Source organism: Aquarana catesbeiana, linkage group LG02, assembly GCF_042186555.1.
Source record: "Aquarana catesbeiana isolate 2022-GZ linkage group LG02, ASM4218655v1, whole genome shotgun sequence".
Taxonomy (NCBI): domain Eukaryota; kingdom Metazoa; phylum Chordata; class Amphibia; order Anura; family Ranidae; genus Aquarana; species Aquarana catesbeiana.
In genome coordinates, this window is record NC_133325.1 from 337,625,301 (window position 1) to 337,651,544 (window position 26,244).

Genomic DNA, 26,244 nt, shown 5'->3' on the forward strand with positions numbered 1-26,244 from the left:
AGTGAGTCAGTTGCATACTGGACAAGTTACATTGCCTTCCTCCTTAGCATTTAACAAGTAATTAATGTTAACGTGGTAATCCTCAACTTTTCCCATTTTTACATTAAAGAATGTGTATGAGTAGAAAGGGACAAATCTTACATGTATCCCAGAGTTCTTTTTGTATACAATGAATTCATTTATCTTGTGATCATTTGAGAATCAGAAGTTTGTGCCATGACAGTGGTCACATGACAAAGGAATGTTTCAAGGTATGGGACTGTCATTGCTCACCTTCTTCTGAACATACCATTTGCCAGGCCATTATGGTCTGTTCATATGTGTTGACAGATGCTGATTTAGCTGGATTCATAGTTTTGAAAAAATATTATATTGCACCAAAATAGTGGATAACCTTATTGGTTGTCAGCAAATTTGTAAAAGAATGATATTCACAAAAGGGGGTTCAATATATTGGTAAAAATAAATTTAAAGGATATGTTCACTTTTAGCTACATGTTACACTTGTATTTAGGGTGTAACATGTTGCTAAGGACTGAACACCCTCACCCCCTGACAGTGGGTAGGCGTCCCTCTCCCCGCAGCTGCTGTCACATTTAAAATGAGTGTGGCTGGGTAAGGCTCCACCCGGACAGCTGCATCTTTCATTCACAGTGATCTGTGAATTAATGAACTACAAGTCCAGTCTGCCAATGGGGCAGACGGCTTGTCCTTGTCAATGGACTATAAGTGTACTGATCAGCACACTTGTAGTTCATTCACTCTTTCTAAATGGAAGCCTTTACAGCAGTACGGACAGAAAGCTGGAGGGGGAGTGTGCAGGGGCCTGACATTGCACCTATGATCCACTGATCGTGAGTGCAATGCTTTGCTGGCTTCCTCTATAAAAAAGAAAAAAAAAGGAATGCACAATTTTTTAACAAAAATATGCACATTTATTACTGTTTCCTAAAATATGAACTTTAATGTGTACCTGACCAACTAAATAATATGTTTCTTATACTACAGTGGCTAACATAAAGACAAGAATATTGATATGATCCCTCCAGTTAGCAGAGGGAAACAAGTTAGCCATGTTTGCATAAGATATTTTTTATACGCTGGGATAGTGTTGACAATGTTGCATTAGAGATCCCACTGAGACCTTGGGATCAGCTCCAATTAAGCTTTTGTCAGCACAAAGCATGTGTAAATATTTTTGCAGATACCTTCTTAGTGCTGTGCTTTCCTCTTAATAAGGATAACCCGCTTCTGTTTTTTTGCATCTGTAAGCTCAAGAACGTGTAAGCTCCACTGCAACAAGGATTGATTTGACTGTTCTGCCTGTAACGTATAATCAAAAATAGTAGCAGAGTATAGTTTTATTAGTAATAATTTATTATTAATAACAAGATTGTATATAATGTGTTATGTATTGGACATTAAAGCTGAAATGCAGCTTTTGATACACTTTACATGCTGTCATTTGTTTAGGCCAAGCTGGCTCAAATGAACTACAGTAGTACCTTGGATTACGAGCATAATTTGTTCCAGAAGAATGCTTGTAATCCAAAGCACTTGTATATCAAAGCGAATTTCCCCATAGAAGTCAATGGAAACTCAGATAATTAGTTCCACAGTGACTTCTATGGTATGAAAAAAATAATTAAAAAAGACTGCGCTAGAAACAATGACATGTGATGTAACTAAACAAACATGATTGAGTATATGAATAAATACAATTCATCGAGTGTGAAAAATAATAAAACACCAAAAATCTAATGAAAGTAAGTAAAAATAAAAGTGACTGAAAAATGAAAGTCCCAAATAAAGTTGAAAAAAGTGACTAAACAGTCAAAAAAACAGACAGTCCTTGGAGCCAAGGCAGATACAATCGGTGATCGTAGATAACACCCAGTGAGGAATCCTCCACCTATTAAGATGTGCGCTTACCAGAGGTAAGCTGTAAATCAGCTTATTAGTGAACATCCACTTAGGGGAAATCAGCTCCTCAGGTCTCCTCACAGGGAAGGGGGCAGACAGGATCTCTCAATGTGATGGATTCAATCCGCATAACGGGAGGACCTTGTAGAAGTAGATGACAATAATCCAGAGATTTCTTGTATCCCAAACTGCTATTTAATCCAAGCTTTTAACAATCCAGCAGAGTGTAGTGTCTCCTGGGGGGAGATCCAGGTGTCACCCAGCACAGGCTCCGGGCTCCTTGTCCTCTGATCCGGGCTCCTTGTCCTCTGATCCGGGCTCCTTGTCCTCTGATCCGGGCTCCTTGTCCTCTGATCCGGGCTCCTTGTCCTCTGATATCACTCTGGGTGGGGGGGACTTCAAAGAGAACTCCAGATCAGCGAGGACTGGCAGTGATCAGGGCTCACAGTCCATGATGTCGGGCTGGGATGGATGGATGAATGGATGGGGTAGTAGACTAGCCCGGCGCTCTCACACTCACATACAGAAGACTGGAGCCGCACTCAGCACACAGCAAACTAAACTAAACAAAGATACCTTCTTAGTGCTGTGCTTTCCTCTTAATAAGGATAACCCGCTTCTGTTTTTTTGCATCTGTAAGCTCAAGAACGTGTAAGCTCCACTGCAACAAGGATTGATTTGACTGTTCTGCCTGTAACGTATAATCAAAAATAGTAGCAGAGTATAGTTTTATTAGTAATAATTTATTATTAATAACAAGATTGTATATAATGTGTTATGTATTGGACATTAAAGCTGAAATGCAGCTTTTGATACACTTTACATGCTGTCATTTGTTTAGGCCAAGCTGGCTCAAATGAACTACAGTAGTACCTTGGATTACGAGCATAATTTGTTCCAGAAGAATGCTTGTAATCCAAAGCACTTGTATATCAAAGCGAATTTCCCCATAGAAGTCAATGGAAACTCAGATAATTAGTTCCACAGTGACTTCTATGGTATGCAGTACCGCATGTGGCCAGAGGTGGGGGGCACCGGAGATACTCGGAAATCGCTCAGAGCTGCTCGCATGCACTCGGAAACACTCGGAGAGGCTCGGAAACACTCGGGAATGGAGTGTTTCTGAGTGGCTCCAAGTCCATCCGAGTGGCTCCGAATGTCACCGGCTCCCCTGCACCTCTGGCCAAATGCGGTATTGTACACTGCAGAGGCTTAAATCCTGCTCATTTTGCGAGACAACGCTCGCAAACCGAGTCAGGATTTTAAAAAAATAATAGCTCGTATTGCGAAGCGCTCGTTAACCACCTTACTCACAATCCGAGGTATTACTGTAAGTCCCTCACTGACATGTGAGGCTGCTGGATGTGCTGTATAAACTGTATGTAGCTTAGGCTACATACAGCATACTGCACTGTATTCCGGGTTCGAGCCAAGAATTCCTGTCTCATAACCGCAACACAAGAGAATCTATTTGATCGGTGGTCAACCATTCAGAGAAAGTGACGTATTTTAGCAATGAATGAGTCAGAGAAGTGGGCTGATGATGTCACAACCTCTGACTCAGCCAATCAGAGGAAGCTTTGTATTCATTGCTATAATACATTGCTTTCTCTGAGTGGCTGAGCACTGATCAGATAGACTCTCTTGTGTTGCCGGTATGAGACAGGAAGGTCCCGGCTCAAACCCAAAACAGTGCAGTATGCAGTCTATACTGCACATCCAGCACCCTCACATGTTAGTGAGGGACATAGTTCATTTGGGCCAGCTTGACTCCAAAAACGTACCCCAAAAATGTAAAGTGTATCAAAAGCTGGAGTTCAGCTTTAAAGGAAAGTTTTACCAAGTGGAATATGGAGGTGCCCGTTGCTGACCCTTTCTGATAATCCTAGCTGCCTGGCTTTTATGGAATCAATCTCTTATAAATTGGTAACTAGAAACAGGCAAACAGATCATAAAAGTCAGAGTGAAGGCAAAACCCCTGATTTGCACAAGCCACTGAATCAGCATGACAGATAGGGAGCTAATAGTTTCAGAAGGAGAGGTCAACAATGGAAGCCTCCAAACTTCTTCGATATACCATAACTTCAGTTCTTTTTAGAAACCCCTTTCTACCTAAAGTTACCCCCACATCTTTTTTTTTATTTATTTAAATCACTGTATGCATAATTTCGATCCTGCAATTTTCAGTTTAGTCATTTGATCTCATGGATCCTTTTACTTCTCTTTTTCCTCCAATGGTGGGCTGGTTCTGAATGTATCCGAGTCTGGTGGCACTCTCTGCAGCATTACCCTGTGAGTCTGGGTCAGCTTAATGATATTTCTCCAGGGGACGAGTACGAGGAAGTAGGTTGAATGCTGTTGGGCGTCATTCAATTCAGGAGAGTTATAGTACTTGTTTTCAGAAAAGTAAGTCTCTGGTGAATAGTGCTACAGATAGGGTGAGTATTGCAGCCAGGACAGCTCTGTGTAAGTGATTAATGATAAACCAAAAACCGTGCAGCGCAAGAAATGAATACATATGAAGTCCATGTTGGAGAGAGCACGTATTGCAGAGAGAACAGTGGATTCCTGCTAAGAGAATAGACAAAATCCATTACTTCCAAACCTACATTGGGCATATTGTCCTGGATTTCGAAGATCCAGTTCTTGGTATTGTTTCAGTTCCTGGTGAATATATACCCATTTGGTGGGACATGTGAGTTTGACTACCTGTTAGTTAAGGAGTCCATTGATTGAGGGGAGCGAAGCGAATACCTTGGAGGTGGAGGGAATGTCACTTGAGGTTGTTGCTTCTGCTATTTTCCATCATGTGGAACATCTTTTCTACCACTCCCTGGGCTTTGTGGTTCATCATTCATGTTACATGGACTTCATGTGTATTCATTTCTTGCACTGCACTGTTTTTAGATTATCATTATGCTTTTAAATGTTGTGAATATCTTTTAGTGTCCAGCTACATTTATTTAGATTTCTTAGTCTTTTGCGCCGATTGCCTTTTTATCTTGTATACTAGTGATTGGCAGTCATTTTTTTATTTCTATTCAACACTGGAGAAGGGCTTTAAGTTTCCTTAAACCCAGTAAAGTGCATGTTTTCCAACGTCCCATTTATGGCAATACAAACAGAACTTTTTTTAATAGTCTAATGAATGCTTTGGTTAGATACATATGCAATGTTTATCTCTGACAACTAATGTGTCCTGATTGCCTTAAAAGAGCAGAGAAAAAGTATGAGAGAAATTGGCAGCTTGTGAACATTACACAGACTGCAGAATGTGGCACAGATATGAGGCAGGATTGGAGCACCATGGTGGTCACTTCATGCTGATCAGATTCACTCATGTCATATCATATGATGCTACTTAATACTGTGGGTTTTAGCGCATAAAGCTTTGCTGTAGGCAAAAACTGCAGCTGACAGTTCAAAGAAAATGAGTTGCTTGGACAACAGTAATAAGAAGAGCTAATTTTAAAACAACACATGATTTCCCTGCCATTGATAGAAGGAGGTGGGCATGCTGACAGTGCTAGAATTCAGTGTTGGATATCGTTTTGCGTATATAAATAATATGTGTGAATACTACAAAAGCTTGTCCGAAAGCCTTGAAGTCCCCATGTTCTTGCAATAAGGTAAGCAAAATTTATTGTGTTTGAATTAGCTCTTTATATACTCAATGGGGGTTACTTACTAAAGGCAAATCCACTTTGCACTGCAAATGCACTTGGAAGTGCAGTCGCCGTAGATCCAAAGGGGACATGCAAGGAAAATAAAAAACAGCATTTTAGCTTACACATGATTGGATGATAAAATCAGCAGATCTTCCCCTCATTTCAGATCTTCCCCTCAGATTTAGAGTGACTGCACTTCCAAGTGCACTTGTAGTGCAAAGTAGATTTGCCTTTCGTAAATAACCCCCAATATATTACTCTTTGTTCAGGTGCATTGTGATATTGTGTATTGTTTATTTCAGAGAAAAGTTAACAGCAGTTATATAAGCATTAACTATCACAGTAGAATTTAACAAAACAGCCTTATTGAGATGTTAAATGGGAATAATGATTCTAGTGAGTTATTTGAATTGTTTGGGTGACTGCCTGCATTTGCAGTGAAAGTTCCCTTCAGAAAATGACAGAGTGAAACATTTTACTTTTCAAAGTTGTTTACTCTAGAAAATTTAGCTTATATTTTTGAATGTCTTAATTTATTTTGGAGCTAGGCAATAATTTTGCTCTATTTGTACACCTGGCTTTTATGTAAAGACTAGATTAATTTAGATTCAAGAGCACATAAAAATAAAGCAATGGCAGCTGTAGAAAGCCCTGGCTGGGGATTTGATCGATCAGATTGGTTGAAATACTTTACTTCCCAGATAAGCTGGCAATGAAGCAGTCTACCCCCACCTCCCTCCTTTTCTGCTCTACATAGACCTAAATTTCCATGCTTGGTCTCACTAAGTGTACTTGTGGGGAGGTGCAGCATCAGTAAACACTCAGAATCCAGTTGCGTAAAACAGAACTGTATTGAAATTGAAGTTCGGTAACGCACAAAAAGACAATCCGACTGGGCACACTCACAGGATGTACAGTGATGAGAAGTAGCCGTAGGTTTCAGTTGAGTGCTGATGGGGGGATGCGATCTGGCTGGTCGGTACCCAAGTAGGGAGACTTCCAGGATTGATGGTGTTTCCCCGCACTTTCCCTACTCATCTGGAACCTCTCCCTGAATCTAAGCATCGTCCCTGACAGAGGAGTGACCTGTTGCTACTCTATCCACATGTAAAATGGGTGCCAAACCTGGGAGCCAGCGTCTTAAATAGACTCTTCCTGACCCAATATGGCTGCTACAGTCACATGGGATGTCGACATGCAATCGGATGCTGCCTCTCTGTGATCAAGTCAATCATAGAGGATCAGAAAAATATTAATTCCGCGCCTAAATTGAGTGAAATTAACACACCTAGTGAAATAGGTGATAATGGTTAAAAAAATATATATATGTAAAGCAGCTACCTCTAACTAGGTGAAGGATCACTAGTGCACATGTGAAAAAGAAAAATGAGGAGTGCTAAATTAACAAAGCGATAAGATAATTAATAAATTGAATATATAATCAAAAATAGTGCAAAAAATGCAGCACACCAGCCTGCCTATATCTATCCAAAAACAACAACTTTGGGTGTTTAAATATTGTGCCTAAACAGGTAACAGTGATAACCCAGGCAAATTACTTCAATTCCTGAACAAACAAAATATTGATCATTAATGCCCCAAATATGATCATAAAACATAAATCATAACGTGATTCACATGTGAAACATAAATCCATAAAAGTCCATGTGTAAAATAAGTCCTTGTCTGAATCTGGAAATCAAAAACCGGACAGTGGAACCTCTTCACCATCTAGAGATATCACCCAAAAGTGCTCATGGAATGGGTGTCAGCTTACCAGATGTAGTTGACCAATTTAATGAAAAAAAGGTCAAATAGGCTTTAGCAAGATAATGCTTGCTGCAATGAAGAAATGTAGACCGGACTCCTGTCCTCACATCACAGGGTCTCATGCATGGGATATAAAACAAATGTAGAGGAACCGAAAATAGTGTAATACCGTTTAATATAAAAAGTTAAAAACAGATATAGCCAAATGGCTACTTACATGGAGAGTGCCATCGCCCGGCACTAAGGCTAGAAATGCATCGTGTCAATGGGTGTCCCGCTTGAGGTAATGGTAGCAGTGGTGTGCGTTCCACCTACGACAGATAGACAACAAGGGGAATGGAGGGAATGGAAGGGACCCTACAGGATTCCACCCCCTACATCCCAATATTCCAAAGAACATACAGAAAAAGAGGTAGTAGAGGGAGAGGGAGAAAAAAAAAAACGGGACAACTAAATGCAGGCATCTTCAACCTGTCAGGGGTTGAACTTTCGGAAGAAGAGTTGGTAGTGCTGTCACAAGGGTTAAAATTTGCACCTAATAAAAATATCGACAAATTTGAATTGTTTGTTGATATAGAAAAATACATCAGGAAACTTAATATTAAAAAACATTTTTCCTCTCAACCAAGTGTCTCCCCTTCAGATTCAAGAGAAACTACTTACTCACATAGTGGTTTAAAGAACAATTCGGTTTTTAACCCCAAAAAGGTACCCATCATCACATTGAAGTATTCAAAAATATGGTCCAAGATGAAGTTCAAAAACTAAAGGTCAAACAATCTAGTGCCAATCAGTCCATTCAGGAGGGAATAAAAAAACTTGAACACAACAAACAAATAGTAGTCCGACCAGCAGATAAGGGGGGAGGGGTGGTGGTCCTCAGTAAAGAAAGCTATAACACAGAGATCCAGAAATTATTGCAAGATACTACTACCTACAAACCATTACTATCAGATCCTACAGTTCAACTAACAGCGAAATTACCATGTGATTGGTCGAAACGTGTCAGTGTACTCATATGGATGACAACTCACCTATTGTAGCACTATGTAACTTATTATTATTATCCCCCCCCCCAGCCTTCCGCTGCTCTGCCCGGGTCTCCCGTCCTACCTGTCACTGCCTATTACTGTCACAAGGGATGTTTACATTCCTTGTGACAGCAATAAAAGTGTTTAGAATTTTTTTTTTAAAGGGACAGTGTGAAACAAAAAAAAACTAAATAAGATTTTTTTTTTTAAAGCACCCCTGTCCCCGCATGCTCGTGCACCAAAGAAAATGCATAAGTAAGTTGCACCCGCAAATGTAAACAGTGTTCAAATCACACATGTGAGCTATTGTTGTGATTGTTAGAGCGAGATCAACAATTCTAGCAAAAGACCTCCTCTGTAACTCTAAACTGGTAAACGTTAAAAATTTTTAAAGCGTCACCTATGGAGATTTTAAGTACTGTAGTTTGTGCATGCAAATTTAAAGCATAACATGTTAGGTAACTATTTTCTTAGGGTAACATCATCTTTCACAATATACAAAAAAATTGGGCTAACTTTACAGTTTAGTTTTTTTTTCAATTCAGTGAAGTGTATTTTTTCAAAAAAAATTGCGTTTGAAAGGCCTCTGCGCAAATACTGTGTGACATAAAATATTGCCCATTTTATTCTCTAGGGTCTTTGCTAAAAATGATATATAATGTTTGGGGGTTTTAAGTAATTTTCTAGCAAAAAATACTGATTTTAACTTGTAAGCAACAAGTGTCAGAAATAGGCTTGGTCTTGAAGTGGTTAAAGGGGTTGTAAGCCCTTGTGTTTTTTCACCTTAATGCATTAAGGCGAAAAAACACCTGGTAGTAACCGGCCCCCCCCATTTTACTTACCTGAGCCCTGGAACTTCACCCAGCGGAGACACGCTGTCCATCTGCCCAGGGGTGCTCGGCTCTTGATTGGATAGATTGATAACAGTGCAGTCATTGGCTCCGACCGCTGTCAATCAAATCCAATGATGCGGGCACCGGGGGGCGGGGCCGAGTCATGCATTCAGCGGCTATGGGCGCCGAATGCTGGACTCGGAAGCACACCCGCAAGGTAACCCCCCCAGGAGAGTGCTTCTCGTAGGGGGTTATCTGATGTGGGGAGGAGCCGTGAGAGCCACGAGGGACCCCAGAAGACAGTGTTCGGGGCCACTCTGTGCAAAACAATGTTTGTTTTTTTTTAAATAATCAAAGCTTTACAATCACTTTAAGGAAGCAAATGTGTGGGGATTTTCAAAAGTAAGTTTTCAAACTTCACAATCATTCGGATTATTAGAAGAAGGCTAGCAATTGAAATTCAGTGTGAAAATATATGATTTTACATTTTGACCATAGATGAAAACCCTATCCTCAGCACTTTCTGATCACAGGGTACCTGGGAAGCTTTCTGCCCTCTTGATGCTTCCTGGGCGACTGATTTTATCAGGTTTATTCTGTTCTTCATGACTTCATAGTAGACATTTTTTCTTATCGAGTGAAGTTACTCTTTCTTAGAAAGTGTTTAAATTAATTCAAGATAATTATTAATTTTAATGCCAAATAAACAGCTTTCAAAAATACAGAATTACATTATGTGCATTAATTTATATGTATCTGTATGATATAATAGCATTGTCTGCTACTTTAAAACATTTTTATTTAAGTAGAGATGTAAAGTTTTATGCTTTTTAGTTGCAGAGGTTTTTTTTTTTTTTTTGGAACATTGAAGCAGCAAATGCTATTAGCCATCATATTCTTTAGATATTACATTTTAGTCTTTTTGGTTTAGGTTGGTATATGCATGGTTGCCATTGAACATGAAATCCTATTCAGAAGTCATTATTTCTTGTAAGGTACATATGTTGGATTAAATTAGTTGTCTCTCAGAATCAATTTCCTGAATAAAGCTATATTAGAAATTAAACCGCGGGTTATACAAAACGTGCTGTATAATAAAGAACCACATTAAACAGCGAAATATGCTTTTTTTTAATGCATATGCGGTATAGGTCACCAGATAATAGAATTTCCATTATTATACAGATATAGACGTACGGTAATTGTTCTTCCGTAAAAAATTCTTATTCTGAAGTGTCCATTCTTAAGTGTAAAAAGCTATATCAACAAATAAGTTGCACAGGCTTCACCTGAGTAAATTCTTACGACCGGCTCCCAGGGGTTACTTCATTAAGAATTATTGCTCAAGAATAAGAAGTATGAAAATTGTTCATTTCAAAAAATATTTTTCCCATATCTGTTCGCTCTTTTATTTATTAGAACCCTGATATTTATTGGCTTGTGACATCCATTCTGAGTTGCTAAGTATAAACAGCTATCCTATTATTTATCTATTTTCACTGTCTAAGATACCCTAGTTATAGACTATTATTTAGAAGTTGACGCTGCTATTTACTCATTTTAGAATGTTCATTGTGATTTCTTTCACTAATGTTAATTTATTTTTGCATCTTGTAATGGATTCTACAAAATGTTGGTTTCATATTTATTTCATTTGTATTACTTAAAAATATAGAAAGTGTTCATGTTTTTAACCTAACCTTTTATTTTTAGTTTTGGATAGAGTGGGTCAGAAGTTCTAACCCTTCCTCACTTTACTAACACAGTGGAGGTTATTTACGAAAGGCAAATCCACTTTGCACTACAAGTGCACTTGGAAGTGCAGTCGCTCTAAATCTAAGGGGTAGATCTGAAATGAGAGGAAGCTCTGCTGATTTTATCATCCAATCATGTGCAAGCTAAAATGCTGTTTTTTATTTTCCTTGCATGTTCCCCTCGGATCTACAGTGACTTTATTTCCAAGTGCACTTTCAGTGCACTTTCAATTGCACTTGCAGTGCAAAGTGGATTTTCCTTTAGTAAATAACCCCCAGTATGTTGTGTCTGTCTTCCCATTGCAGAAATATCCTATCTCTTCCTGTCCAGACAGATAGTAAAAGCTAATATCACCAATAGAGGTATAGATACCAGTAAAAACCTGACAAAGGCTCTAACTCTTCTCCCACTCAATCAAAAATCTAAATTTTGTTTTGAATGTGACTCAGTCCAGTGAACCGGTGTTCAGAATCTGGCAATTCTTTATAGCTTTTGTAAAAGATCCAAAGCTGTAACAACAGTGAATGAGTGACTATTAATGTTTTCCTAGATCAAATTATGTTGATTGTCAGTAAAAGTACTTCAGAATTTTTTGAGGGTAAAAACATATATAGAATAAACTGTATCAAACCACACGTTCAAAAATAAATATCTGAAATGGATGTATGTACATTAACTGTGGATATTAATCACTTAGAGGACAAATGTGGGAAACTAAAAAAAAAATAAACATGCACACTCATCCCTATGGATGCAGCATTATTCTGATGCTGCAGCTGTCCCCTGCCAGCTCTAAGACTGAGAACTGAGTGATTACATGACTGCCAATCACTCAGTTCTTGATCCACTCTGAGCAGAGAGCAGTGACTGTCAGGTCTCTGCTCTGCCCCACCGGTCTTCACTGGAGAGCTGAGCAGAAGCAGCTGGCTCAGGATCTGAGCAGCATCTCAGGCATCTGGGTGGATCCCCACATTATTGTCTGGATCATTCCAGAGTTTGGAGCGGCTCTGTGATGTCAGCCGCAGCTTTAGGGGCTTTCATAGGGGGCTTTAGCCTGCTGTCTTCGGATTCTGGGTCACAGGAGATCACAAGTAATGCCACGTACACACGAGCGGACTTTACGGCAGACTTGGTCCGGCGTACTGGATTTCGTCAGACAATTCGATCGTGTGTGGGCTCCAGCGGACTTTGTTTGCTTAAAAGTTGGACGGACTTAGATTTGAAACATGTTTTAAATCAATCCGTTGAAATCGAGTCCGGTCGAAAAGTCCTCTCGTCTGTATGCTAGTTCGACGGACAAAAACCGACGCTAGGGCAGCTATTGGCTACTGGCTATGAACTTCCTTATTTTAGTCTGGTCGTACGTCATCACGTACGAATTCGACGGACTTTGGTGGATTGTGTGTAGGCAAGTCCGTTCATTCAGAAAGTCCGTCGTAAAGTACGTTGAAAAATCCGCCAGGCAAAGTCTGCCGTAAAGTCCGCTCGTGTGTACGCGGCATAAGTGCACTCCTGTGACTCAGATAAGAATCATGGCCAAAAAATTTTGGTCATTCTCCTCTTTTAAATTATTGCTTGGCTTGTTGTCAGGTATACATACACTATAATATCAAAAGTATTGGGACACCTGCCTTTACTCGCACATGAACTTTATGGCATCCCAGTCTTAGTCCGTAGGGTTCAATATTGAGTTGGCCCACCCTTTGCAGCTATAACAGCTTCAACTATTCTAGGAAGGCTGTCCACAAGGTTTAGGAGTGTGTCTATGGGAATGTTTGACCATTCTTCCAGAAGCACATTTGTGAGGTCAGGCACTGATGTGGACAAGAAGGCCTGGCTCGCAGTCTCCACTCTAATTCATCCCAAAAGTGTTCTGTCATGTTGAGGTCAGGATTCTGTGCAGGCCAGTCAAGTTCCCCCACTTCATGGACCTTGTTTTGTGCACTGGTCCTAATCATTTGGGTGGAGGGGGGGATTGTGGTGTGGGGTTGTTTTTCAGGGGTTGGGCTTGGCCCCTTAGTTCCAGTGAAGGGAACTCTTGAGGTGTCAGCATACTAAGAGATTTTGGTCAATTTCATGCTCCCAACTTTGTGGGAACAGTTTGGAGAAGGCCCCTTCCTGTTCCAACATGACTGTGCACCCATGCTCAAAGCAAGGATGAATTAGAGCAGAGACTGCGAGCCAGGCCTTCTTATCCAACATCAGTGCCTGATCTCACAAATGCGCTTCTGGAAGAATGGTCAAACATTTCCATAGACACACTCCTAAACCTTGTAAAGGCAGGTGTCCCAATACTTTTGGTAATATAGTATATATAAATATTTTAGCTAAAACTTTAGCACATAATGTATGTAAAACAAAGCACACATTAATTGTTACTGGCATTACAGGTATCTATATAGCGCTGACAATTTACACAGCGCTCACATATTGTACATTCATATCAGTCCCTGCCATCAAAGAGCTTACAATCTATGGTCCCTATCTCACATGCATGGAAAAGAGATAATAACTGAAACTGATTACAAATAGCAAGGCCATTAGTACCTTTTTAGAACTATTATGTCATAATCTGGGACAGTCCTTAACTATCTAGCTGTTAGTGAGATTCATCATTTAAATAGGAAGTTACTGTATACAATGACCGGAGTCTATGTATCTCTTCTGACCGCAGTCCGAAAGGTTAATAAAAAATATATTACAGGTCAAACAACATATCCAACATCTCTGAAAATGTGGACCATCCAGCCATGGTAAAGACAGCTGGGAAATATGAAAACATGAGGCTTTTTTTTTTCTTTGAAATGAAGACATAATTTTTTTTTAGTTTTATTGCTGCTCACTGCTGCAATGTTATTAGGAAATCAAGCTACTATGCGTGACTAGTAAAGAAAATAATATTTTTACATATCTGTAAACTAGCTGGTTGCTATGGGACCACAGCATTTGAATTATACCAGCCTAATCAAATCACCTCTCAGCAAACTGTAAATAATTATATACTGGCTTCAAAATGCAGCTATTGAAGAGTTTTACCTCCTATAACTCTACAGTTCATGATCCTAAAATGTTTTATTTTGTAAGAGCAAAAAAAAAAAAAACAGAGCCATTAATTGGATGTTATATACACAGGCCTCAGTAAAGTTTAAGGCTGGGTTCACACTTATGCAAATTGGATGCGGGTTTCCCATCTCCGCATATCTCTGCAGCGGCGCTGGTGTGAATTGCACGGGAGCCCTGTGCGTCTTTTGGTCCATTTCAGGTCCAAATTCAGCCCAAAATTCAGCTAAAATCGGACCAGAAATGGTTAATGGCGACACACTGGACTCCTGCTGTGAGCCACTGCGTGTTCTAGTGTGAACCCAGCCTAAAGGGTAACCTCCTAGTAACAAGGCAGGATGGATTGATGTGATCTCTGTGAGTTTTTCAGCCAGACTTTGGGACGTACATAAATGGCCTAAACTATAACAAAACACATTACCCAACTTTAGTCAAAGCTGCACAGTTTGTTTTTATCTACAGGCACCCCTTTCCCTGCATAGGCGTTTTTTTGCTAAAGGTGAACTCACCCTTTAAGGGCCTTTTACACAAGGTGCATTGCACTGCACTGGACAGCCTTTCACAACATAGTCCCAATGCTCAGATAAGGCAATTTGTCTTGTTTAGAATCTGGTCAGTTCCCACCTTTGTGTTGCAGTGGTTTGCACTTTGTTACATTTTAATAACATTAATAACAAATTACAGTGCAACAGGCTTATTGACAAGTGTTGCAGGGGTCAGGGTAGGCAGTAGGCAGTGGAAAATTCCATTCTCCAAGCAAGGCTAAGGGCAGGTGGCGATCTGCAACTTAATCCAATTTTTAGGCAAGTTAGACTGTGATCAGTAATGTAATCTGTTCTACATTCAAAGGGTCAGGGCAGGCGGCAATCAATAGCATATCTATAATTAGGGTAAGGATCAGGGCAGGCAGCAATCAGTAACGTAATCTGTTTTCCAGGCAAAGGGTCGGAATAGATGGTATTTAGTAGTCCATTATCTAAGCAAACAAAAAGCTTTTTACACGTTAATGTAATTTCAAAACCTGTTTTCATATTTTTTAATCTGCAGCTTTCATTAGAATAATACATGATCCTGCTATGAAGGCCTTTGTCTAAGCACTTTCTGTTAGTGGGTGACAATTGTCTTCCAGTTGACCTCTTGCATGTCACCTTGTTGCATACTATCCTAGTTGTGTCCGCAAGTGACCATGCCAACACAAAGTGGTAAAGTATGGTGTACTATCAGGGAGCTGGTGCAAAGCACCAATACTGGAACACATGCATGTAGGGATGAACGGGCTGAAGGAAGCAAGAAAGAATTAGTAGTACTGAGAAACAACAAAGAATATAAAAAAGGTGAAAGGAGTATTTTATTACAAAACCATAGCCATAGTGTATAAAACACACTGCTTTAGAAATCTGAATTTTGTCCAGTTCAGGTTTACATCTACTTTAATAATACACTTAATTTTTCTTAGACAATGAACCCTCAAGGCATCACGTTGATAGCTTCAGTATCACTACCGATTCCAAGGGCAAATGTTTCCCTCGTTAAATGTAGCACAACCCCTAAGGGGCTGCTGCTGCTGAATTTGACCCTATTTCCCCAGCATTTCCTTCATTCTTCATTCTTCCACTGGCTCAAAAAACAAGGGTTCTCCTTAGGTTTTTTATTGGGAACAATGCATTTTGATAGGGGTAGGGAGCATTGACCATCCCGATAAACTGAAAATTTGACAATTTGAGGAGTTAGTTTCTAGCTTCACATCACAACTGCTGGCCACACTTCACAAGCTGAATGTCCTACATGATTCCTAATGCTTCTGGTGACTTGAATTCTATCAAGAGTCAAAAGATACACACAGTCACTTCCCTTCAGCACTGGGGGTTATCTACTCACTAAGCCACAGGATCACTGGTTGCCTCCTGCTGAAATCCACCAGGCTCTTTCCTTTGAGGGAGATATAGACTCCACATGATAGGACAGCCGGACTCTTTCCAACCAACTTCCTCCTGGCTCTCTCCAGTGAGCTTCCTCCTGACCCAACTTGATCCCTGGACACAGATCTGTGAATAGGATCCTGCACCAGGGGGCAGAACCCCTGTTCAGGGTTCTGTTCCTGCAAGACTGGACCCAGGGGTACTGCACCCTGCTGCCCGGGCCTCAGACTATTCATGGACTCTCCCTTCACCTTCTGGGTACACCTCCCCAGGCATTGGCTCGAGTTTCATAAATATTCAGGATGCCTGTCCTGGTCTCCTTCTCACTATACTTCTAGAAGCTTCCAGAAGACAGAGGGAAGTAGCAGAACAACAGGCTGTAAAACACTAAGCAGGCCTATGAAATCAACCCTTGCTCCACTGATTACAGAAGAGCTAAACTAAATTTACCAAATATACTACACCAAACTAGGAGGGTGTTACAAAAATAAACTTGCAAACAGGCTGTATGGCTTATGTCTTCAATGTAAATTGATAATTTACAACTAATGAACGTGAGCTGTATTCACACAAGTGGAATAAACTAACCAATAATACATTTACAAGCATGGAATTTTAGCCATCATTCAATCATTCAATTTTTTAATCATTAAGATAGATATAGAAATATAGCTATGGTATCTATTATTCAAATATCTCAGGGCTGTGGATTTTCTAGAGAAGGGTTTTTTGGGGAATTTGAGTAGAGTTTTGATACTGGAGAAAGATTGGAATTCCTGACAGCTTTTATGCACTCTGTGTCAAAGGAGATTTTCTCTTACTTTCCCTCCCTAGTGGAAATTTCTTCAATAGTTAGTTGTTATAGGAACACTTTAAGTTCTGACGATAACTGCAAAGCTTTGGATTTCCCATCATTTTCTGTTGCAGTGACAAAAGTAACCAGGACAAAAAGAGAGTACAGTATGAATCTTCCCAATGGTTCTAACCCTTCCCCATGCTATCCAAACTTAAAGTGTTAATAAACCCAGGACCCTGCATTCACTATATCCGGTCTTCCACAGTACACAGAACATGGAAATGCAATAGTTTTAAATACTGTATTTATCGGGAATTTTAAGGAAAAAAACTTTTAGGAGTAAAGTTTAAGGAAGAAAAACTTACATTAAAATGGCCATCAATGCAGCGTTATCGGTGTCCATCTGCAGCCTTACCTGTGTCAGTGCAGCCTTGCCCCAGTGTCCATTGCAGCCTTGTCAGTGCAGCTTTGCCCCAGTGCAGCCTTGTCAGTGCAGCTTTGCCCCAGTGCAGCCTTGTCAGTGCAGCCATGTCAGTGCAGACTTGTCAGTGCAGCTTTGCCCCAGTGCAGCCTTGCCCCAGTGCAGCCTTGTCAGTGCAGCCATGTCAGTGCAGCCTTGTCAGTGCAGCTTTGCCCCAGTGCAGCCTTGCCAGTGCAGCTTTGTGTACTCGCCACGACCGCCACCGACATACACAGCCGTGTGTAAATTCAAATATGGCGCCGAGACTGCAGGGTCTCTCGGCGCTGCTCACAGTCACGCCCAGTCCCGCCCTATGATGGACATAACACAGGTCCAATGGCGGGACTGGGCGGGACTGTGAGCGGCGCAGAGAAAAGCCGAGGACACTCGGCTATGTGTATCTCGGCTCCGCCGAGTCCCTGCAGTCTCGGCGCCACATTTGAATTTACTCACGGCTGTGTATGTCGGCGGCGATCGCCGCGATCGCTCAGATCAAACCAAATTGGCGGGGATCGGCCTATAACATGCACCCACGATTTTCCCCTGATTTTAAGGGGAAAAAAGTGCGTGTTATATGCCGATAAATAAGGTACATATAAACTGCTAAATATCATTTCTCATCAGTAGTATCTAGCAGCCTTGTGACTTCTATCAGTTCCTAATTAAAGCTGGTAGAAGTTTTCATATTGCACTGGCTGTCCTATCAGGATCCAGGTACCCTGACCCTCTGGACAGTGCTAATTGGCCCTGTGCTGATCATATGTACTCTCCCAAAAAAAAAAACTCTCTAGCAATACACACCAAACTGAGCATGTGCAGCCTGACTCCAGTAACTCTGTCTAATTTGGACCTTTTCTGGAGTCAGTGGAAGAAGAGAAGGATCTGTTCATACAGGATCAAGCAGCCTTTTTATACAATGCAGAGGATTAACCACTTAGGTTCCACAGTGAGTATAACAAGCATGCTTTACTGCATATACAGACTGATTTTACTGTTGTGGGTTTAGTAACACAAGTAAAAAAACACTGAGCTAGGGATACACTTTAATTTATATTTCAGGATTGAACCCTGTTCAATAACCCTGAGGTTAATCCTCTGCATTGTATAAAAAGGCTACTTGATCCTGTATGAACAGATCCTCCTCTTCTTCCACTGACTCCAGAAAAGGTACTTTACTTGGTCACTTTAATAGAGGATACCTAACTAATATTTCTTATGATATTGATTAGAAAATTAGTCTTGCGAAACGCGTATGGTATTATAGATGCTTGTGTATACTGCATTTATATATATTTTTTTATATATAATTGTACATGGAATGTCATTTCCCACATGTATTACCTCATATCAGCTCGGAATTTATCTATGGTGTTTATGTAAGCATGACATTTTGCAATAAACTTGAGATTGAGTCTACTTCTGGTATGTTTATTGGCTAACTGTACTCACCTCATTTAAAGTCCCAGGGCAATTTTTCTATGTTTTTCTGATTAGAAAAACAAAGCACTGTTTACCATATTTTTAGAACTTTCTCACATCTTATTATACGATCATTTGACATGATGATTTATGTGGAAAATGAACCATACCTTTCAGAACTTGATTGTATTAAACCGGCAGTCCAGTCAATAAATTTTGGTTTTCTGGAAAAAGAATGATCGGTCTTGGCAGAAGACCCAATCAAATTTTAAACAACAGTTCCATATGCCTTAAATGTATTACAACATTTTTATTTTATTTGTCACTGACTTTGTTTAGACATTTGCTAATTCTTTTCAAACCTTTAAACCAGCTAAAGCAAGCCCAGCAATTTCTAGGAGTTTTCTCTATATTGCATATTGGGAACTTTTTGAATTCCTGAATTCAATCAGTAGGAATGCCATTTCATTGACTTATGTACCTTTCTGCAACACTTCTGTTTGGACCTTTCAGAAGATGTCAGGAAATAGGGGTGGGGCTTGGCACATGTTATGGCACTATATGGGACCAGACAAATAGTATGCTCTTTGACACTTTATATTTATGTTTCTACTGGCATACAATCTGTGTTTTTATTCTTATACACACAAATGTCCTCAATTTCAGAATTTTGAAAACTTCTTAAACCTAGTACATACCAGTACCACTAGTTTTTTTGGGTTGAACAAAAAAAACCCCACACAACTCAGGTTTGAACCGATGTACTAACAATCCAATGTTAGTACAGCAATCTCCCCTACTGTTCTATTGTGTTCTGACAAAAGACGCCCCCACCAGAACACGCTGGTCAGCACTCTCAGCCATTGGTTGAGAGCGCCGATTGGGAGCCGGTCAGCTGCTCTGTTTCCAGCAAGCTTGTCCAACAGAAGACCAGCTGCCATACACATAGGCTGAATGTCGACTGTTTTTTATTGAATACATTCAGCCATGTGTACTAGGCTTTACTCTGCATAATTTTGAACCAGTCTGAGAAACTACACTGGGAATCATAAGATGCAATCATTCATTTGTCACTGATGTATATAAACAGCTATTTGCTTTTTGACAACTAATCTGAACTGGTCTGCACACTCCAGCCAAGAAATCATCAATAACCAAAACTATATAAGGCAACAAGTTTCTTAGTTGAATTGTATTGATGATCTTAATCTAGACTCCAGTTCCTGGTAGATTTGTTTTCCCAACAGGGGTCTTGATAATTGCTCACATCTTAAAACCATCAAGATTAACAGTCTCATTAGGAAATACAAAAGTGAGGGTAATTAATCAATGAGTGCAACGTTAGGCACGAAACACTGGTGTATTGATTATGCCTAACAAATAAGTTAGTATTGCTGTTTCACTTCATTTATATTTGAATTGGAAGTGTACGGATATTAAAGCTCCCCATTTGCCATTATTATAAGATGAATACACATAAATAAACACAAGATTTGTTAACTAGTAGGTATACTTGGTAGACTGGTATATAATCAACTCTTATTATACAATTTCAATGCAAATCATGTATCAAAGCCCGCTATAGTTAAACATTAGCAGTGATATCAATTCACCCTAGAATTCAGAAGTCAACCTTTTTCTTTACCACTCTCTCTCTGTCACCCTACATGATATACAAATCTTCCATGGTTCCTCTCATTCCTAGACACCTGAACCAGCTATTTTCTCTGAACCCCTGCATAGTTACCAGGTATCTCGCATTTTGCAAGACAATCCTGATATGTTTATCCATGTAAAATACAGTAAATATTTGTTCTGCTGTTTTCATTATGACTTCCAAAATGTAGACAACATTTATTTATGAACATTGCATAGTACTAGATTTTGATATGCATGCTGAATATATTTTTCTGATTTTGGTAAATGTTACACAGTCACACCCAACTTTTGCTGCAGTGTGCTATTTTACTATCAACCGTCTCTGAATTAGTCCAAAAGACCAAGACCAACTCAAACTGTGTTTTATTTAATTTTAGATAGACTTGGGAAGGGTAAATACTGCCAAGTTTTATTTGCTGTCTGTGAACCCATGGGGAGATTTTACCCTGTAAAAGCATGCAACAAAAGCACAAGAAATTAATTTAAGAGTATATATTACTGGGACATAAAGACATTGACAGTAATGCCCCGTACACACGGTCGGATTTTCCGATGGAAAATGTGTGATAGGACCTTGTTGTCGGAAATTCCGACCGTGTGTAGGCTCCATCACACATTTTCCATCGGATTTTCCGACACACAAAGTTTGAGAGCAGGATATAAAATTCTCCAACAACAAAATCCGTTGTTGGAAATTCTGATTGTGAGTACACAAATCCGACGGACAAAGTGCCACGCATGCTCAGAATAAATAAAGAGATGAAAGCTATTGGCTACTGCCCCGTTTATTGTCCCGACATACGTGTTTTACATCACCGCGTTTAGAACGATCGGATTTTCTGACAACTTTGTGCGATCGTGTGTACGCAAAACAAGTTTGAGCCAACATCCGTCGGAAAAAATCCTAGGATTTTGTTGTCGGAATGTCCGATCAATGTCCGACCGTGTGTACGGGGCATAATAGTCACAGAGGTTCTTTGTTTTGTTGTAGCCTGTGTTGCCTCTTGAGAGATTTTCCATTACTGAAGGGGAAAGCTCTCCAATAGGGACACATACTGCAATACAAACCTAACAGTGGTTTCATGTGAACATGTGGAATAGACTCCCTCAAGAATTAGTTCTGACCAGCACAATAGATTGGTTTAAAAAATAGTTGGATGCATTCCTAAATGCACAAAATATAATTGGATATCTTTTATAGGTAATAACACCAAGTGTAGTTGACTCAGGGAATATCCAATTGTCTACTGGGGGATCAGGGGGGCATTTTTTCCCCCACTAGATCGAGTTGGATCATGCTTTATTTGGGTTTTTTGCTTTCCTCTGGATCAATTGTGGGTATAGAATTGTGTATACAAAGGTTTTCCTTTTTTTATCTATTGGTTGATCTAGATGAACGTATGTCCAACCTGACTAACTGTGTAACTATGTATCTGTCCAAAACTTTAAAAAAAAACTTCTAGCACATCATTTTTGGCTAGATGCAGAAGAGCATGTCCTCATATGTGACAGTGCCTAGGCTCTATTTTTTTCTAGCCACCCACTCCTGCTTTAGATTACTGGCATACACTGATGATGGCATTAGTGGGTGAGGTCAAGGAATTGGAGGCACTGCTTAGTGATAGTTTGCACCTTCACTAATATGACATTAAAGCGGACCTTTCCCCCAAACGTAAAAAGCTCAGATGATTGCAGCTCTACATGCTGATCTGTAAACATCCTTAAGTTACGTCACATCCTAGTATTCAAAAACACCGGTGACATAGCCAGGGCCTCTCTGGTGCCTTCCATGGAAATTTTGTTTGCTACTTGTGAAATCTCACAAATTTTGGGCAAAAGGCAATGTTTTTTTCCAGAGATGACAAACCAGACCAGATTTCATATGGTGAGATCAGGTGGAGATGCCATCGGTAGTTGTAGTTGTCATGTGATTCCCAAAAGATTTGTCTCACACTTGTAAGTGGGGTGTAATGTGGTGCGACAGCAATAACACACACAGTCCCTGTGCAATCAAAGAACTTGCCTACGCACTGTTTGAAGGATATGTTTTTCTTTATTATATGACAAAGATTTGCTTAATTTTCACATTTCGCTTTGTCCAAGCAACTTAAAGTGAAAGTGTAATCCTTAAGAACCCTTATGTATACATGCAAATGGGGAAATAAAGTTTCCTTCTGCAAACACCTTGCACTGTTGTCTGCTTCAAAGACTGTCCTGCTTTGTATCCCCAATACTGTGTAACACCAGTTTACATATTGGAAAATATTCAGATATTTTGACAAATAACCCACCCCACCCATGCTGCCTACAGTAGTCCTGCCATCATTTTGCTGATGATGGAACAGAGATCACAATAGACTGCCATGGTAATCTGTATGCAAAGTGCATGGGATAACAGGCAGGAAGGCAACTTACCAAAAAGGAATACACCAGACACAGAGTTTGTTTTGGATAAAAGCTGGCCACGGCCTTTATTGTTGGTTTAAAGTAATAATATACTTCAAATAAAGAATAACATTGTAAATATATATTTATACACAAAACCAGCTTAGCCACCATGGCTCAAGCTCAATTTAAACTTTTCACCTCCCGAATAACTCAACTTCACTTTTAACACTTACTTAGACCCAGTCATAAAAAACTCGAGTCCATTTTATTATAATACACTGTCCCCCTTGACTTCAAGGTGACACCACCACACAATATTGGCCGCGACAAAATTTGGGTGGGAGGGTGGGGAGCACCACGGCTATGCCTTCTGAGGCAAATGAGCTCCCCTTCACGGAACCCCCTTATATAGGCAGGCTCAGGGGGTTTCTGAAATGTTCTGAGGTAGAATTCACATGGCCCACACTAGTCTGCCATGTGACCCTATCTCAAACTAGCCAATCCTAGCCTAGTATTCTCCCTGCTTTTAAAACCCCTGACCTAACTCACATGTCCTAACCCCTATAAGCCATGTGACCTCACCTCAGAGCACTTGACCTAACAAGGCACCTGTGTGACTCATACACACAGGAGAGGGGAGCCTTGAATCTGCCCCCTGCCGTAATCCCATGAGGAAAGGGGGGCTCCTAGAAACCTCTTCCCCTTTCCTTCCATTCTACTTGAAAATCTTCTTCCCAGTCAAATGTATTGCAGTGAATTTCCTGCTGACTGGTATCCTAAGATCTTGATGCCAATTGAGATAATGCTGATGTCACCAGGCAGCCCTAAGTTCTTATTCCAGCATCACAATGATGCTGTGAATGAGAAGTGCTCATTCTTGGCACCAGTATCCATTTGTGCTGCACTGACTTGAGACATTGCGCTGCTCCTTGACCGAAAAGACAAACTAGTATTTATGACTATATTATAAAGCATTTAATATTGTACATATAAAGTGTTATTTCATGTTATTATTATTTCCTATTTACAGCTTGCAGTCCACAAGTGAGGAGCTCCAAGCACAACAGCTACCTTTGATGCATTATATATCACATACAGGCAGGAAAGCATTCTCTACCAACCAAACAGCAGAAGGAAGGAGGTTTTATCATAAATGTGTGAACTCTAAAAAAAATGAACAAATTATTTTGACAATGTTCTAGTTTCAATTATGGTACAGCCTAGGGGAACATGGACATTTTGCATTTTAACTAGCCCACATGCCACAGCCAGTCCATTGCTTGACTCCAAGCTTTACCCTGATCTACATCTTCTGCACCTTACTGCTTTTCCATTCCACTGGTCAGTAGGCATGACCTAAAAGGGCATGGTTAAATAGAACATGAGTCTATTCCCCATATACATGGCACCAGGGGTGTTGCTAGGTCTACAAAAGATCTGGGGCTAGAGCCCATAGCAGCGTAGTAAAGAAAGTCATACACTTGGGCGGGCATACACATGTATATAATATACATGTGTGTATATCCCCAGAGAGCCTCCCCCTTAAATTAGGGTGCCCCAGAGAGCCCCTCTCCCCTTGGGGACCCCTGCAGAGACTCAGAGGCTATGGGCCGCAGATTCGGGCCTATAGCCCCAAAAGCCACCCCCTAGCGATGTCACTGCATGGCACACATACCTTGAAGCCTTTCTAACCACAAATGATGCTTTAATTACTGTGCCACAAGTCAATGTTTCACAGACACAAATAAACCAAAAGGCAAAGTTTAAATAAGGCCTACTGGTAAACGGATGTTTAGGAGCAGTTGGACTTTTTTTCAGCTGCCCCTGAACTCTCCTCTGTGTTATCTTATTAGTACATGTACAAAAAAAATGCGTTCAGGACGGATGGTCTTAGGCATTTAAAATGCCAAATGCCTGTAACAGCTTGTAAACGGTAACTTATGGGCGTTTATAAGCATTTCGTTTATAGGCATTTTTAATCGAGATACATTTCTGACCATTTGCAATGCAAAAAACGCTTCTAAATGCAAATGCAGCTAAATGTGGCTAAATGTGGCATGTAAACACGGCACAATGGACGCTTTTAAATGACGGTGACTAGCTGTCAAGTTCCAGCTACATTTCTGAGTCTGCCTTAGACCTTTAGAACTTTATCAAAAAATTGTGGGTTACAAAACAACCAGAAACAATAAAACTGTGCCTAAGAGAATGTAATGTTTAGGTACAAACGCATTCATAATTGTATAAGCTTTGCAAGTTGCATTGTACTGAAGCTGTTTTATCAGCTGCTGATTACATTCCCTTCATTGATGTAATCCTTGACATTACATTAAAATCTTAAATGTTTTTTGTGAGTAAAATCATTTTTCCTTAGCATATGCTCTACCAGATGGCTTAAACCAATGTGGTGCAGCAAAATGACCTTCTATTAAATGCCAAAATGAATAGACCTACTGAAAAATGTAATTGTGTTTAGCATGAAATGGTGTGACATAATTTAAAATACAGCATATCATCTTATTATAAGAAGTTTAGTATCTTCTGTTTCCATGATTCAGGAAAGGCTGAAGAATAGGGGAAAAAAGGATCTACCAATAATCTCTAAAAAAAACTTATTTACACAATTGCATCTGTTGGAAATATTTTGGCCTCAGCTTTAATTACTTAATAACTTTACATACAGCAGCTTCAAGTACAGTACATAACTTTTTAGCAGTACCTCCCAAGTAAACTAACATAAGAAGTGATACAACATGCTGTGTGTCCAGGCATGACCCAAATTTACCCTCAATTTCCCCTCCGACACCCCTATAACTACACAGTGTGTTGGCAGGATCTTCAGCAGTAGAGCAGAGCAAAGAAGGCGTAGGGGATAGACAACACTGCTTGGGATTTTAGCGCAGGAAAAACACACTGAGGGTGATTTATTAAGAAGAAGGCACTGCACCAGTTTATACATTAACCACTTAAGCCCCAGACCATTTGGCTGGCCAAAGACCAGAGCACTTTTTGCGATTCGGCACTGCGTCGCTTTAACTGACAATTGCGCGGTCGTGCGATGTGGCTCCCAAACAAAATTGATGTCCTTTTTTCCCCCACAAATAGAGCTTTCTTTTGGTGGTATTTGATCATCTCTGCAGTTTTTATTTTTTGCGCTATAAGCAAAAATAGAAAGACAATTTAAAAAAAACGCATTATTTTTTACTTTTTGCTGTAATAAATATCCCCCAAAAATATATAAAAAAACACCTTTTTTTCCTCAGTTTAGGTCGATATGTATTCTTCTACATATTTTTGGTAAACAAAATCGCAATAAGCGTTTATTGATTGGTTTGCGCAAAAGTTATAGCTTCTACAAAATAGGGGTTCGTTTTATGGCTTTTTTATTAATACTTTTTTTTTTTTACTAGTAATGGCGGTGATCTGCGATTTTTATCGTGACTGCGACATTATGGAGGACACATCGGACAATTTTGACACATTTTTGGGACCATTGTCATTTTTACAGCGATCAGTGCTATAAAATTGCACTGATTGGTGTAAAAATGACACTGACAGTGAAG

At 39.9% G+C, this 26,244-nt stretch overlaps 1 protein-coding gene across 5 annotated transcripts in view; it reads left to right on the forward strand.

Moving 5' to 3' along the window:
- The window catches only part of FRMPD4 (FERM and PDZ domain containing 4), a 608,500-nt gene that overhangs the window by 337,197 nt on the left and 245,059 nt on the right, over nt 1–26,244 (forward strand). Inside the window, exon 1 of one of the 5 annotated variants that reach the window (XM_073614853.1) lies at nt 5,442–5,552. The exons of the other annotated variants lie outside the window; for them this stretch is intronic. The gene's annotated coding sequence lies outside the window, so the exon portion shown is untranslated. Of the gene's footprint in view, nt 1–5,441; nt 5,553–26,244 lie in introns of those variants that run through there. 5 annotated transcript variants of the gene reach the window in all.